This window comes from Protopterus annectens, chromosome 7.part0 (assembly GCF_019279795.1).
Source record: "Protopterus annectens isolate FY-2018-M chromosome 7.part0, PAN1.0, whole genome shotgun sequence".
Classification (NCBI taxonomy): Eukaryota; Metazoa; Chordata; order Ceratodontiformes; family Protopteridae; genus Protopterus; species Protopterus annectens.
Genome location: NC_056739.1, coordinates 752290629 through 752307113, shown reverse-complemented (window position 1 = coordinate 752307113; position 16485 = coordinate 752290629). Strand labels below are relative to the sequence as shown.

Here is a 16485-nt window from a genome sequence, read left to right as displayed (position 1 = left end):
ACTACACAGTAATGCACTGTAGCATTTTATTTATTTCAAAGGTTTCCTATTTTAACTTTGATGTTGGTATGTGGGTGGTTGCTTACTCTTGGATGGATCATCCACCATTTTGATTTATTTTTATTTCATTTCTGTTTGTTTTCACTGAATACATCATGGTTGGTCAGTTTGTTTCTTGATAGGATGGATTTAGCTGACTATTTGATTGTACATGCATGTATGCGTTTGTAATTTGTGTACTTTTAGGTTAGTCCAGTCTTGTTGGAGGTTAAAGGTCTAGGAACATGAGTATTTAACTGTGACTTCCTGATAAGAATTTCTGCACATAAGCTCTACAGTTGTACACATTCAGATTCTAAGTGACATTAGTCCCTATTAGCCTAGTTGAGTACAGCTGTCACAGTGGTCCATGCTGAGAACACTTAGTGTCTCAAAGTTTATCAAACACGTGGTTTGCATTATACAGGCAAACTGTAGTCACAGATAATCAGCCCAGGCAATGGAAGACTGAAATATTGATTGATTTCTTATGTTTGTGTAATTTTTATGTGTGTCTCAACCAATTTGCTGTTATTCATAGATTAGTGTGGATAAAACATGCAGCCTGAGTGTGTATAGTGATACACGAGATTGTAATTCGGCTACCCTGTCCTCCTTTGTTATATTATCTCACATTAAGTTCCCTGATATTGTTGGGTTTTTTGTTTCTTTCTATTTTTTTTTTTCCATTACCTTACATTCACAACTAAAGGCAGTATAGAGGTAGCAAACTCCTGTCACACTTCCTAGAAATTGCAGGAAAGGGTGACTGATAGACAAATAAACAGAATGTATAACGGGAGATGAGCAGCTTGGATTCAGATCAGGAAGTGGTAAGGTCAGTCCAATGTTAACAGTGAGACAGATAGTGGAGAAGAGGCTACTGGTGATGGACTACATTAGCAAACTGGTTGGAGGTGACAGTCGGTCAACAAAGCTGATGTATGCAGACGATGTGGCATTACAAGCAGACTATGAACAAAAACTTCAGCAAATTATTTGGGTATGAATACAAAATTGAAGTCACATTGGATGAAACTGAGTACTGACAAGGCAGTTGTCAAAGCATGAAATGGAGAACTCAGAAGAAGCAGAAAATTGAGACTGAAGGGAAGATGTCAGAAAAGGATAACAGTTTCAAGTATCTGGGAAGGGTTGCTGAGGAGAAGGCAAGTCTGAATGGGGAGGTCAAAGCTAGAATAAGATTGGGCTACAGCCAAATGGCACAGAGTTGAGGGGGTAATGTGTGACAGAATAATGTCAAAGAAGCTGAATAATAAGGTGTCCAAATCCACATTATGACCAACACTTCTTTATGGTACAGAAACCTGGACAGTGAAGGCTGAGCAGCTGAGGAAGCTGGAAGTGATGGAGATGAACTGACTTAGATGATGGTTGGATGCACACTGTGGGACACATGAATAAAATGATGACATCAATGCAAAAGCCAAAGTAGCTTCAGTTGTAAAGAAGGTCAAAACAAACAGATTACAGTATTTCAGACACATGTGCAGGAAAGCAGAAGTCAATTTGGTGAAGAGGTTTTGAGAGGAACAGGGAAGAGGTAATGAGGACATCCAGCAAAGGGAGGGATGGATTATGTGAAAGAAGACCTGCAACACTCAGGCATAACTCTCAAAGAAGTTAGGGCACTGGTATTGAATCAAAAGAGGTTGCAATAGTTCGCATGACACTCTGACCCCATGTAGAAAAGTAAGGGATGGGGGAGTAATAATGATGTGCCTTATTACGGGTGTGTAGTGAAGACATTTGGAATGTAGGGAGGTACTGTTTCTGAGATAACAGAACCCGTTATATAGATGGAAGTGCTGTTTTTGCTCATACTACATTCCAGGGATCACTGCCTTTCCTTGGCACCCCTGACAGATATTTGCTTTGTTAGCTTCAAGCAAATATGTTACCTACTATCTTAACACCCAACCTCTGCTAAGCTAAACAACAGTATTGTGCCCCCATGAGGTTTGCACACAATGAGCTGAATTTTAAGCTATGACACTTTGACCTCACCATTTAGCGCATGTGTGTGTGTGTGTGTGTGTGTGTGTGTGTGTGTGTATATGTATGTATGTATGTGTGTGTGTGTGTGTGTGTGTGTGTGTGTGTGTGTGTGTGTGTGTGTGTGTGTGCTCGTCTATGGATATAAATAACAGATATGTGTACTGATTCCTATGTTCATAGAATAGGCTCATGTCCCTAGAGATTCTTCCCCTTTTTACAGTTCTTCATTATGAGTTTATTTAACAGCAAATTATCTTTGTTCCATATGACTTTCTTTTATTACCCTTTTGTTCTATTGCCATGATTGAGTCTTCTTCTAAATGACTACAAACTCTTGTTGGCATCAATTCGAGTGTGTAGCTTATATGTCGTAGGCAAGGCAAACTATCGGTATGTAGTTCTTAGGATAGCTTGAAGGTTCACTCAAGTAGGAGTATTTTTTTTTCCTGTTGTTAAACAGGCTGGTGTGTGTTCAGGGTACTCATATACATAAGTCTTACTTATGACTAAATCCTCATGTAAATGTGTTAATACTTTTAGCCAGAAGTTAGGTACTACATCTGGGGCTGGTGTTTTCCAATTAGATGCTTTTCTTAACTTTGTTTCAGTCTCTCTGGCCCTTACTTCATCCCATTGCATATCCTGTACATTTGAACTTCTTGTTCTTTCTTTTATTTTTTCTATCCATTTAGCATCTTTGCTATGTTCCACTGGATCTTCATAGATATGTCTCCAAAATGTATCTATTTCTTCTTTTTTTGGTGGTGTTTCACTTCCTTTTACTTGTTTCCCAGTTCTCTATAAAACTGCTTTGGACTATCAATAAATTGCTTATTTTGTACTTTTCCTTTATATTTATCTGCATATCTTCTTAGTCTTTATGCCCATGCTGATATTTTTAGTTTATTATTTGCGATAGTGCACAATAGATCTGGATCTGTTCTGACACTGCGCATTGCTTTTATCACATCTGTTTATGAATATTTTTATTCATCTATTCCCTCTGCTATACTTAACAGTGACACTTCTTGTCTTGCTTTGCAGCCTTTTCTGTGTGATACTTCTATAATGGCATTCAGTTTCTACCATTCCTTTCCCTTGTTGCCCTGTGTTTTTGTGGTAAGACTTTATATTTTATTAATTTAGCTGCACAGTAATACATCTTATTTACTTCAGTAATATATTCTGTTTACTTCTGTTATATCACATGAATCTCTATGGACAGTCCTAATTACTGTGTTTGTTTGTTTTATCAAACTTCTAACTCATTTTTTTTATTTCTCCAAGTCTTTTGGGTTTCTAATACCATGATGGGAATGTACCCCATTCCTAACTCAAAGTACGATTAAAGTTCATGAAATTAGTATTGTTTCAATCCTTGATGTCAGCCAGAAGTGCTCTTCGCAGCACCTGCAATGTGCTCAGTAATGAGTCCTTCTGGAATTCATACAGAGTTACATGTATTGGTACCATATCTAAATGTGATTTTAGATTCTGTTTTTATAAGAACCACAGCTCCTAATACTATTGGAACTGTCTAAGTATCTTTCTTCCACATTGCTCTCTTTTCTGTCTGCAAATCTGGGTATTTTATGACTTTGTGTCTGTACGCAAGACACTGTAGTCACTGGGTGCACCAATTTCAATGATCAATGCTACTTTTGTCTTCTTTTCATGGACCACTATGTCTGGTTTTCTCGCATTTGTCTTTTGGACTGTTGGTAATGGGTGAACCCAAGTGATGTAGATGTCATCATTTTCTATGATGCTTTGTGGCTCATGTTTCCAGTGTATTTCAGCTACTTCAGTTGTATAATGTTTGCAAAATGCCCAATGCAACAGTCTTGCCACATCATTATGCCTTTCAGTATACAGTCCTTCTGCCATTAGTATGTCACAACCAGTAATGAGGTGTGCGACCATTTCCAATTCTGTTTTACAAAATTTACATTTGTCTCATTCTCCCATATGTTTGTAACCAATGTGTACATAAGCCCACTATCTTGGGTCGCCATTATTGACCTTTCATCGTTTGGATTGAATTCACCTCTCCTTAACCATAGGTGTGTTCGATCCTGATCAACATGAGGTTCTTCCAGGAGTTTTCTGTACTTACAACTATATTTATGCATTTTCCACATTTCCTGCCTTCTCCTCTGAACCTTCACCTTATATTCTTTCTATTGTTTTTTGGTACATTCAGTTGCTGGCTGATTTTTATCTAATTTTGGTTTGATTTCCTTTCCCACTTGATGCCGATTTGCTTCTGCTAGACTAAGAAGGGAAGTCACCTTACATTTTTCTCCCCATGTTTCAAAACTTTCACTATGTTTGGGTGTTGTGAGGTCATCAGATATGTATGCAGTCCCACGACTGCAGATCTATACATGTAATCAATTTCAAGGAGGCCCATACCTCCTTCAGAATGGAGAATATATAATCATGGTATGCACTTATTTTTATGAATCATTTGATAGGCATGACTCGTCCTTCTTGTTTTCCTGTCTAATGTATCCACCACCTTTTGGGGCCAGTCATTCACTCCAAAACTGCAAGTTAGGACAGGAAGAGCAAATTGGTTTATAGCTTGAATGTTGTTCCTAGATGTCAACACTGTTTTCAGGATTAATTTAAGTCTTCTAAAATATTCCTTACTAAGTTTTATTCACATCTGTTCATGTTGTATTGTTGATCCTTCATCAGTTCCCAAATATTTATACACTTCCTCTTATTCAAGTTCTTTTATATCACATTCTTGTCCCAAACTGATGCTTTCTTGGTGCTGCAGTTTTCCTGTTTTAAAGGTTGCTTTTGCACATTTATCAAGACCAAATGATATTCTTATATCATCTGAAAAAGGTTTGATTACGTGCAGTTGGGCTTTCATTTCCTCATGTGATGAGCTATACAGTTTTAAATCATCAACAAAGAGAAGATGAGAAGTCTTTACACTTTGTTGCTTTCTGGGAGCCAAATTATAGCCATGACTTAATCTGTTAAGCAGACAGCTTAATGGGATAAGGGCAAAGCAAAAGAGCAATGGGGACAGAGAGTCAACCAGAAATATCCCCCCATGGATTTTTACCACTAGAATAATAATTTGCCCTTTATCATGCTTAACTACAAAGTGGTTTGCCACTGTTTCAGGGTCGTAGTGATGTAGTTTATCAGTGTGGGGTGTATCTTATACATTGTAATATCTCTTTTATCCATGAATGTGGGATACTGTCAAATGCTTTTTTGTAGTCAGTCCATGCCATACTTAGATTCTTCCCCTTTTTACAGTTCTTTACTATGACTTTATCTAACAACAAATGATCCTTTGTTCCTTATGTGTTTCTTTTATTGTTCGTATGTTCAATTGTCATAACTGAGTTTTATTCTAAATGATTAGAAACTCTGCCAGCATCAATTCCAGTATATAGTTTATATGTCATTGAAAGGCAAATTATTGATCTATAATGTTTAGGCTAGCTTTCATGTTCACTCTTAATTAGGAGCATTGTTTTACCTGTTGTTAGCCAGGTTGGTGTCTGTTTGGGGTACGCATATAAAAAGTCTCAATCATGGCTAAATCTTCATGGAACAATATTAATACTTTCAACCAGACATTAGGTACTGCATCTGGACCTGGGGTTTTCCAGTTAGAAGCTTTTCTTAACTTTGTTTCAATCTCTCTGGCTGTTACTTCATCCAGCTTCATATCCTCTACCTTGGAATTTCTTATTTTTTCTTTTTCTTCTATCCTTTAGCATCTTATGTTCCATAGGATCTTCATAAGCACTTCTCCAAAATATATCTATGTCTTCTTTTTTGGTTGTCTTTCAAGTCTTTTTACCTTGTTTTCCAATTCACCATACTACATTTGTGGGTCATCATCAAATTGTTTGATTTGTACTTTTCCTTTATATTCATCTGTGTATCTTCTAAGTTTTTCTGCCTGTGCTGATATTTTTAGTTTATTATTTGTGATAGTACATGATAAATCTTGCTCAATTGTAATAATGTGCATTGCTTTTATCATGTCTTTCTGGGTACTTTTCTTGGTCTGTTCCCTCTTCTATACTCTTAACAGTGACACTTCTTGCCCTAATTGTTTTATAGTTTTCTCAATTCGATACTGCCATGATGGTATTCGATTTCTCCCATCCTTTCACTTATTACCCTGTGTTCTTGTGGTAGAATTTTATCTGTTAATAAATTTAGCTGCACAGTAATATATCCTGTTTACTTTTGATATATCACATGGATCTCTATGAGCAGTCCTAATTACTGTGTTCACTTGTTTTATCAAACTTCTGACTTTTTGGGTTTTATTGACCTTCTGCAGTCTATTTCTTTGAGTGATCTTAATATGTCTATCTATCTCTATTAAATCAAGCAACTATTCTCTTAGCTCATTTTCTTCCAAACTGAGGGCACATTTTGTGATGTCCTTCTATTCTCATGTTGCAGTATTCTCACATGTGGGATCCTCTGCCTCAGGTGACCCGAACACCCGTCCCATATACCACAGCTTAAGCTTTGTTGCTGTAAGGTGTGTGGGATGTCACACATAAGGGCCATAAACTGTTTCTTGATAAATGTGATGTCCGCATGCATAGACCTCAGAAGTTCTAAGCCACAGTCGAATGTCAGCTTGCTTATTCTGCTCTGAGCTACGGAAGGCATTTAAGATAAGTACCCCATTGGGGAATCTTCTTTATTTTTGACTGATCTTAGGTTACTGTTTATCTGTTGTTAGCTGATGTCATCTAGGAAGGGAAAATGTAAGTGCGGTTGGCAAATTCCACACAAAGATACACACAACCTCTTGTTGTTTTGCTTAGGGTCATCTCATGACCATACGATCTGTAAAATCTGTCAGTCATTTGTCCCTAAGACCTTGCAAAGACATCTGGCTGTCATTAAATTGTTTGTAGAGAACCAATGACTGAAACACCTGGCCCTTGGTTTGGATCCTGAACCGGCCGTTGAGGTTGAGCCACATAAAAAGAAGGCCAAGAGCTGCAGCCCTGATACTGTCTCTCCAACTTCAGACATCCTGCCAGCTACTGGTCTTGGGGCTGTGGAGTGTCCGAAAGAACTGATGACTTCGATGGGTACCATATCAGAAACCACCCTTGTTTCTCCGGTCTGGATGTCCACAGAGGTTTCTGTGACTTCCGCCTCTGTCGATATTGGGAGGAACCAGGCATGCCCGGATGGCCTCCTTTAGTTTCCAAGGAGGGCAGTTCAAACCCAGGCCTTAATTCTGACACCAAGCCTTTGACCTGTCAGACTATTCAAAAGACTCCTTCAACCATGAGAGAACAAATGACCAGGCATTTATCTGCCCCAGTAGAGGAACAGCCTGACTGGCAAGTATTTTCCCTGCCACTTTTTCAGGTCTTTAAGGCCCTCAGGCATACAGCCTGACATACTCCTGTTCTGCCTACCCTAAGTCCCAGGCCTGCCTCTGCTAGCTCTATTCCTTCTCCTCAAACTCAGGAGGAAGAATCTTCTTCCTTTTCCTCTGATGAGTCTCTCACTTATACTTCTCAGCTGGCCTCTTCCCTGGAATACTGTTCTGCAGATGAGGACTCCTTGGAAGGAAACTCCCCACAAGAAGACATTACTCTCCACAAGAAGACATTACTTTTGGGGGACAATCTGCAAAATGAGAGAATAAGTGGGACTCCAGCAAAATGACTGAAGTACAGAAAAGATACTTTGAGCTTCTTCAGCTAGAGTCCACATTTCCCTCTTCTATGCCCCCAGTGATTCCTGCGTACTTAGATGCCTTTGCCTCTGCCTCAAACACCCCACAATCTCAACCCTGGCCACAAAAAGACCAGACAGATTCTACAAAGTTCATGATGATTACAAGTATGTTCTCAAACCCCCATAGCAGATCCAGCTGTAATTGCTGTCGCACCAGACAAGCAATCTACACAGATTCAGTCCTCTTCTCTATTGCCATCAGATAAGGATAGTAAAGTGATGGACAGGCTGGGAAAAAAGATCTATACTTTCTTGACCCTGGCCTTTAGGGGCATCAGTTACCAGACTCATATGGTAAAGTATGCCCTAGATCTAGTTTCCCAGGCATCTGCTCTACTCTCCTTTATACCTGACTTTCCTACAAAGCCTCATATTGACTCAAAACTTTCCTTAGCAGCACAGGTAGCCAAGAATTCCATAAAATGTAGCTATGATGCTGCTGAAGCCTCAGCTGGTTCAGCTGCATCTGCCTCTGTATTACAGAAGTATTCCTGACTCAGACTTCAACCTCTGCCTGATGACTTTAAGAACAAGATCCTGGATGCCCCCCTGGACAACAAGGCCCTCTTTGGCAAACAATCTGCAGAACTTTTCAAAAATCTTCAAGAAAAAAGTAAGAAACTGCAGGACTTGAAGCATCTACTGATATCTCCAGTTCCTAAATTTTACAGGAACTACCCAGCTAAACCAAGCTTTGTTAGAAGGGCACCTGCTCCCTCTTCTTCGTCTTCTTCTTCAAAAGAAAAGAAAGGGGCCAGAAAGCCCTCATCACCCAGAACTAGTTCATCTCAATATGCCACCACACAGTCCTTTCCAGACAGACCAAACACTATGTGACTGCCTAAATACGTTCAGCCATCTCCCTCTTTCCACCTGGCCCTCTCACTGTCTCCCCCTGTGGCAGCAAATGACCACAGACTGCTAGATCCTATCTTCTTCTTCTTCTTTTGGCTGCTCCCGTTAGGGCTCACCACAGCAGATCAACTGTTTCCATTTCTTCCTGTCCTCTGCATCTTGCTCTGTCACACCAACCACCTGAATGTCCTCTCTCACCACATCCATAAACCTTATCTTAGGCCTTCCTCTTTTCCTGTTACCTGGCCCCTTCATCCTTAGCATCTTTTTCCCAATATACTCTGTGTCCCTCCTCAGCACATGTCCAAACCAATGTAATCTTGCCTCTCTGGCTTTGTCTCCAAACCTTCCAACCTGGGCTGACCCTCTAATATACTTATTCCTAGTCCTGTCCATCCTCGTCACACCCAGTACAAATCTTAACATCTTCATCTCTGCCATGTCAAGCTCTGACTCCTGCCTTTTTGTCAGTGCCACTGTCTTCAACCCATATAACATAGCTGGTCTCACTACTCTCTTGTAGACCTTCCTTTTCACTCTTACTGGTACTCATATGGGTCCTATCAATAGTGGAAAAAGAGTACCTTATGACCTGACAGGAAAAGCCTTTACAAAAATGCATACCCCTCCCTCCAAAAAACAAATCCACCTGATACCCCCAGTCATTCAGGATTTACTATCACAAGGCACCATAGAGAGGGTTCCAACAGGACAAGAGGTCAAAGGATTTACTCCAGACTCTTCTTGGTCCCAAAAAAGGAGGGCCCTTGGAGGCCAGTACTGGACATGTCCCTTTTAAACTCCTTCTCGCATGATACCCTCCTTCCACATGCTATCCTTGCAAACCCTTCTTCCACTTTTGACACATGAGGCCTTCATGGCCACTTTGGACCAGAAGGAGGCATACCTCCATATCCCCATCCAGACAGACTTCTGGAGATTTCTACATTTAGCTGTGCCATCCTTGCACTGTCAATTTACTGCCTTGCCCTTTGGTTTGTCTACAGCACCAAGGGTTTTCACAAAGTGTCTAGCCCTAGCAATAGGCTTCTGCAGAACAAAAAGCATTCAGATCTTCCCTTACCTGGACAACCTCCTCATCCAAGCAGAAGAGGAAAGTATTCTTCAGGCACACCTGTAATTCAGTATTTCTCTCTTAGGAAGTCTGGGGTTTAAATTAAACCTCATGAAGTCCTCTCTTACTCCATCCCAAGACCAGATTTTCTTGGGTTGCAGAATAAGGATGGATTTAATGAAGACCTTCCTCCCACAAGAAAAGGTCACTTCCCTAACCAGCTTTTTCCAAAACCTACTCCAAGTCAGCCACATCTCAGCCTGGGGATTTCTTCACCTTCTAGGCTTAATGGCAGCTACACTTCTGATGCTGCCCCTTGCCAGGTTACACATGAAGTTCCAGGGGTGCTTGAAGAATGTTTGGTCCCAACACAATCACCCTCTGGATTTTCAGGTGCCCTTCCTGCCCTCCCTGAAAAAAGAGTTAGGGTGGTGGATCTAACAAATAGTGCAGAATCCAGGATTCCCTCTACAGCCCAGCCAGGCAGTTCAATTCATGTACACAGATGCCTCGGACCTGTGATGGGGGGCCACTATGAATGGCCTCAAGGTATAAGCTCAATGGAAGCCCTCCCTCCAGAAAAAAACACATGAATGTGAGAGAAATGACTGCTTTTCTCCTAGCTCTAAAGACCTTTCTCCTGCTCCTACAGCCTGGTCCCCTACAAGTCTTCATAGACAACACCATAGTGATGTGGTACACTAATAAGCGGGTGGGACCAGATGCTATTGACATTGCAGGCTGGCCATACAAGCATGATAGTTGGCCACTCAAAACAATGTAACATTGCATGTGGTCTACATCCCATCAGTGGACCACCATTAGGCAAATGCCCTCAGCAGATCATTATCTCAAAATCATGAGTGGATGTTGCACAGAGATGTTTTCTTAGACAATGTCTACCAGTGGGACGCTCCGCAGATAGATCTGTTTGCATCCCCTCAGAGCACACAACTACGGTTATTCTGCTCCAGGCTCCCCTCATACTAATGTAAAAAGTAGAGGCCTTTTCAATCTCATGGAAGGGGCTGTTTCTATATGTTTTTCCCCCTTCCCTCTTATTCAAAAGGTCCTGCTAAAAATTCAGTGGGACAAGCCAAAAATCTTGCTAGTGACCCCCTATTGGCCAATGCAACATTAGTTCCCCTTCTTCTATCTCTTGCCAAGGGCAGTCACCACAAGTTGCATCACAAGGTGGACCTTCTCACACAACAGTGGGGATCCCTCATCCACCCTCATCTGCTAACCCTCAGCCTTACCCTGTGGGTGATAAACTTCTGATCCCTTTAAGAGACCTTTACTCAGAAAACATGCTATCTGTCCTGCAGGAGGCCAGGAAACCTACTACCAGGAGATCCTATTTATCAAAATGGAAAAGGTTCTCCAGCTGGTGTCTTCAAAGGCAGCTAGACCCCTTTCAAGTGGATGTATCTCTAGTGCTGGCCTGTGTGTGTGAGCTCTTAAAATCAGAACTTTCATACTCTTCAGTGAAAGTCCATTTGTCAGTCATTTCAGCCTGCTTACCTATTGATCCACCCCTGTTATCGAGATTGAAGGTGAAACTTTTTCTTAAGGGGTTCTCCATATCAGACCACCAAGGAAACCAATTCCTCCTCCTTGGGACCTGAACTTTGTGCTAGAGAAACTTACCACTTTCCCCTTTGAACCTGCAGCTTCTGTCACTTTAAAGACATGCACCTAGAAGACTGTCTTGTTAGTAGCCCTCACTTCAACTAGAAGAGTCTCTCAGCCGCAAGCACTCATGACTACTCCTCTCTTCACCATTTTTCACATGGACAGGGTTTCTCTTCGTGTTAAGCCCTCCTTCATGCCCAAAGTGGTCAATGAACTGCCCCTTAACCAATCTATCCATTTGTTCACCTTTTTCCCTTCACCAAAGAATGACAGGGAGAGAGTGCTCCATTTCCTAGATGTTCACAGTCAACTGAGGTTTTATCTGGATAAGACTAATGTCCAACCAACTCTTTATATCCTTTAACCCCAGAGCCCTGGGGAAAGCTGTATCCAAACAGACAATATCCTCCTGGATCCACAAAACTATATCCTTCTGCTACTCTTTCCATGGTAAAGGGTTACCCCACATATTTAAAGCCCACTCCACTAGAGCAGTGGCCTCTTCAGGGGCATTTCTCAAAGGCCTGGATACAACTGCTATCCTAGAGGCAGCCACATGGTCTTCTGCACACACTTTCACTAAACACTATAAACTGGATAACCTCTCCAGAGCTAGGGCAGAATTTGCAAAAGCCATCCTCCATGGATTCCTGGAGACTGCTACCTCATCCTTCATTCTTTTCTCTGCATGAGCTGTGGTACTCTCCCACATGTGAGAATACTGCAACATGAGAATAGAAGGACATAGATTAGTTGTGTCAAATCTTACCATAACCATAGATGTCCTTCTCTTCCATGTTGCAGTATTCCTTCCCTCTCACCTCCCCCCAGAGGCTTTTTCCCTGTCTGGATGGCATCCTTTATCTATCCTTAGACTATTATCTATCCTTAGAGTATTGTCTGACTGGGCAGTCAGTTCTGAGTTTTGTGCATGTGGACATCACATTTATGGCCCATGGATTATGGCTCCTGTGTGTGACATCCCATACACCTTTTTAACAATCAGGCTTAAGGTTTGGTAGATGGGGAGGACATTTGGGTCTTCTGAGGTGGAAGATCACAAAAGTGAGAATACTGCAACATGGAAGAGAATGACATCTTTGGTTTTGGTAAGATTTTGCACAACTACTCTTTCTCCATTTCCTGTGGGCACTCCATAGAAAGTTCTATAGCATCTTCCTGTGGCACATTCTCTTCAATTTCTTCCTGTGTCATCCATTGCTCTGTCATATGGGAACTCAAAGGCCTATTACCCTCAACATTGACTGCGTCAGAGTTGCCCCAGTTTCCTGTTCCTTTCCTTTTTGTCCAGCTTCAAGTGAACCTTTATAATGGTTTCCTGTGGAAGGTCCAGAATATCTTCATATGGCAGCTGACCAGTTGCTTCCTGTTTCACTGGTTTCTCTTTAATTTAGATGTCCATTACTCTATCCTGTTGTGCTGCTTCCTGAGTTAAATTTTCTATACTGAATCCTTCACTTCGCAGGTACACCATAACCTCAGTTTCTATTTCTTTAACTTCTCCATTACTAATCTTCTTTTCGACTTTCCCCCTTTGTCTTCTTATTTTTGTTATTGTAAAGTTTTCCATGTCTGGATTCCTTTGCCTTTATTTCTTGTCAAATAACTTTGGTGCTGTTCTTTTTGTATTGATTAATTTTGCTTTCTGCTTTGCATAAATGTCACACCATATTAAATCTCTCTTTCTTTCCCATGTCCATATTTCTTCATATGTCTCCTGATCTTCCTGTTTCTCCTTACTATGAGAACTCATTCCATCATGCTGTGATGTAACTAGTGTTAGACCTTCTACAACAAATCCTTCACTTTGCACACATTCCATAACTTCAACTTCTATTTTTTTAACTTCTACTTTACTAATCTTCTTCTCTACATTTCCTCTTTGTGATGTTATTTACTCATTTTTCTAATTTCTTCAAATCTTTTGGGTTTCTAATACCATGATGGGAATGGACACCATTCCCAAGTCAAAGTATGATTAAAGTTCATGAAATTAGTACTGTTTCAATCTTTGATGTCAACCAAAAGTGCTCGTCCTGCAATGTGCCCAGTACTGACTCCTTCTGCAATTTGTACAGGGTTACATGGATTGGTAACATATCTAAATATGACTGTAAATTCTTTTGTTTAAGACCTGTTGCATTGCTCCTACTACTACTATTGAAATTGTCTGGGTATCTTTCTTCCACATTGCTCTTGTTTCTGCCTGCTGATCCTGGTATTTCATGACTTTGTGTTTCTCTGTACGCAAGAAACTATAGTCACTGGGTGTGGCAATTTCAGTGATCAATGCTACTTTTGTCTTCTTTTCTTAGACCATTATATCCGGTTTTCTAGCATCTATTTTTTGAACTGTTGGTAGTGGGTGATCCCATGTGATATAAACTTCATCATTTTCTATGATGCTTTGTGGCTCATGTTTCCAGTGTTTTTCAGCCACTTCAATACCATAATGTTTGCACAATGTCCAGTGCAACAGTCTCACCACATTATTATGCCTTTCAGTATACAGTCCTTCTGCCATTAGTGTGTTGCAACCAGCAACAAGGTGTGTGACTGTTTCCACTTCAGTTTTACAAAACCTACATTTGTCTGTTTCTCCCACATGTTCAATGGACTTTGCAAACCAGTGTGTACATAGCCCACTGTCTTGGGCTGCCAATATAAACCTTTCATTTCTTGGTCTGAATTTGCCTCTCCTTAACCATTCCAGCATTTGTTCTTGATCAACATGAGGCTGTTCCAGAAGTTTTCTATACTTGTAACTATAGTTATGTTTTTTCCATATGTCTTGCCTTCTCATCTGGTCCTTCACCTTATATTCTTTCTTTTGTTTTTTGGCACATTCAGTTGCTGCCTGGTTTTTATCTAATTCTGGTTTGATTTCCATTCCTGCCTGACATTGATATGCTTCTGCTAAATTAAGCAGAGAAATCATCTTAGATTTATTCTCCTCATGTTTCAAAACTTTCACTACATTTGGATCCTGTGAGGTCAGTAGATATGTGTGGAGTCTCCCGACTGCAGATCTACTACACATAATCAATTTCAAGGAGGCCCATCCCTCCTTCAGAAAGGGGAATATATAATTTTGGTATACACTGATTTTTATAAATCATTTGGTGAGCATGAAGCATCCTTCTTGTTTTAATATATAATCTATCCAACACTTTTAGCAGCCAGTCAGTCACTCCAAAACTGTACGTTAGGTCAGGAAGAGAAAATTGATTTATAGCTTGAATCTTGTTCCTATATGTCAGTGCTGTTTTCAGGATTAATTTAAGTCTTCTAAAGTATTCCTTACTGAGTTTTATTCACATTTGTTCATGTTTTATTACTGATCCTTCATCAACTCCCAAGTATTTATACACTCCCTCTTGCTTAAGCTCTTTTATATTGCATTCTTGTCCCAAACTGATGTTTTTTTGGTGCTAAAGTTTTCCTGCTTTAAAGGTTGCTTTTGCACATTTATCAAGACCAAATGACATTCTAATATCATCTGAAAAAGTTTTGACAACCTGCAGCTGTGCTTTCAGTTCCTCATCTGATAAGCTATACATTTTTAAATCATCGACAAAGAGAAGATGAGAAGTCGTTAGACTGTTGTTTTCTAGCCATGGCCTAAGGTGTTAAGTAAACAGCTTAATAGGTTAATGACAAGGCAGAATAGCAATGGTGACAGAGAGTCATCCTGGAATATCCCTTTGATTTCTTATCCCTGGGATAATAATCTGTACTTTATCATGGCTTAATTGCAAAGTGGTCTGCCATTGTTTCATGGTTACCTTAATGTAGTCAATCAGTGTAGGGTGTATCTTATACATTTTTAAGCACTCTTTTATCCATGAATGTGGGATATTATCAAATGCTTTTTTGTAGTCAATCCATACCATACTTAGAGTCTTCCCCTTTTTACAGTTCTCCACTATAACTTTATTTAACAAATGATCCTTTGTTCCATATGACTTTCTTTTATTGCCCTTTTGCAGTGGCGGCTGGTGACTTCAAATCAAAGGGGGGCTGCAGGAGACAGGTGAATGGGTGGGGTCAATGGGAAGGGGTGTGCCCAACTAGAAAGGGGAGGGGCTATGCTCAAAACCACAAAAACTAACTTTAATTAAATACGCTGCCCTGGATGCCAAACCGTCATTATGAGAGTCCAATCATGACAAAAATAAGTGTAGGAGAATAAAAATATTTCAATGCATTGGCTGCATGGCATCTTACTTAATATCTAGATGGAGACAAAAGGTTGTGAGGTAAGAAAAAATAAATTACTTTTTAAATACATTACTGGAATGCCAGTCAAAATCGAGTAGAAGAAAAACAAGCAGCACTCAACTCAAACCACTTGTCCTTGCACTGCAGTTCTAATTATAAATTATATTCAGCTTTATTAAAGTACCAAGTAACATGCTGAAAGTAGAAATCTCTGTGATGCCCCGACTTGTAAAAATGTTTCTTATCCAAAAAAGACATGCTGCCTGACAACTATCTACTTGTTTCATGGGGAAAACATGATCAAAGTAAAAAATGAAAAGCAAACAAGAAACAAGCTCAAGATACATTGCTTAAAGGATTACTTTACAGGTTATGGACCACACATGATTGGCATTCTGTTTAGTTTACGAGTAAAGCCTGTAGAGATGACTGGAAGTCTCCAACAAGTGTAATGAGCTTTTTAAAATAATGTAATCCTGTCCTTCAGTAACCAAGACTTATACATTATCTAGTTAAGTATTCTCTGCATGGCAATAACAGAAAGGCTTTCAATGCTGGCAATTCTTTAACAGTATGCATATTAAAGCTTACTTGCATCTTACAATCTCAGACAAGCTTATCTTATGGTCATTGAAGCATTGCTACTTAAACACAGAGCAACAGGCACTTTCTGAGTAATAAGCATAAATCAACGTACAAAAATATGACAGAAACCAGACCATTCTGCAAAATCAAGGACAGATGAAAAGCCACTGTAGTACTTGTGTCTACCCTGGATGGGGGGACACTCTGCACATGTTACACTGCATAACTACTCCTTGCCTTGCTTGGACACATCCAGAGTCACTACATGGGGG

General features: G+C 40.1%; 1 protein-coding gene across 1 annotated transcript in view; it reads left to right on the top strand.

Annotated features, from left to right (window-relative positions):
- GUCY2D (guanylate cyclase 2D, retinal) overlaps positions 1-16485 on the top strand; it is a 1710150-nt gene that overhangs the window by 1134110 nt on the left and 559555 nt on the right. The window lies entirely within an intron of this gene.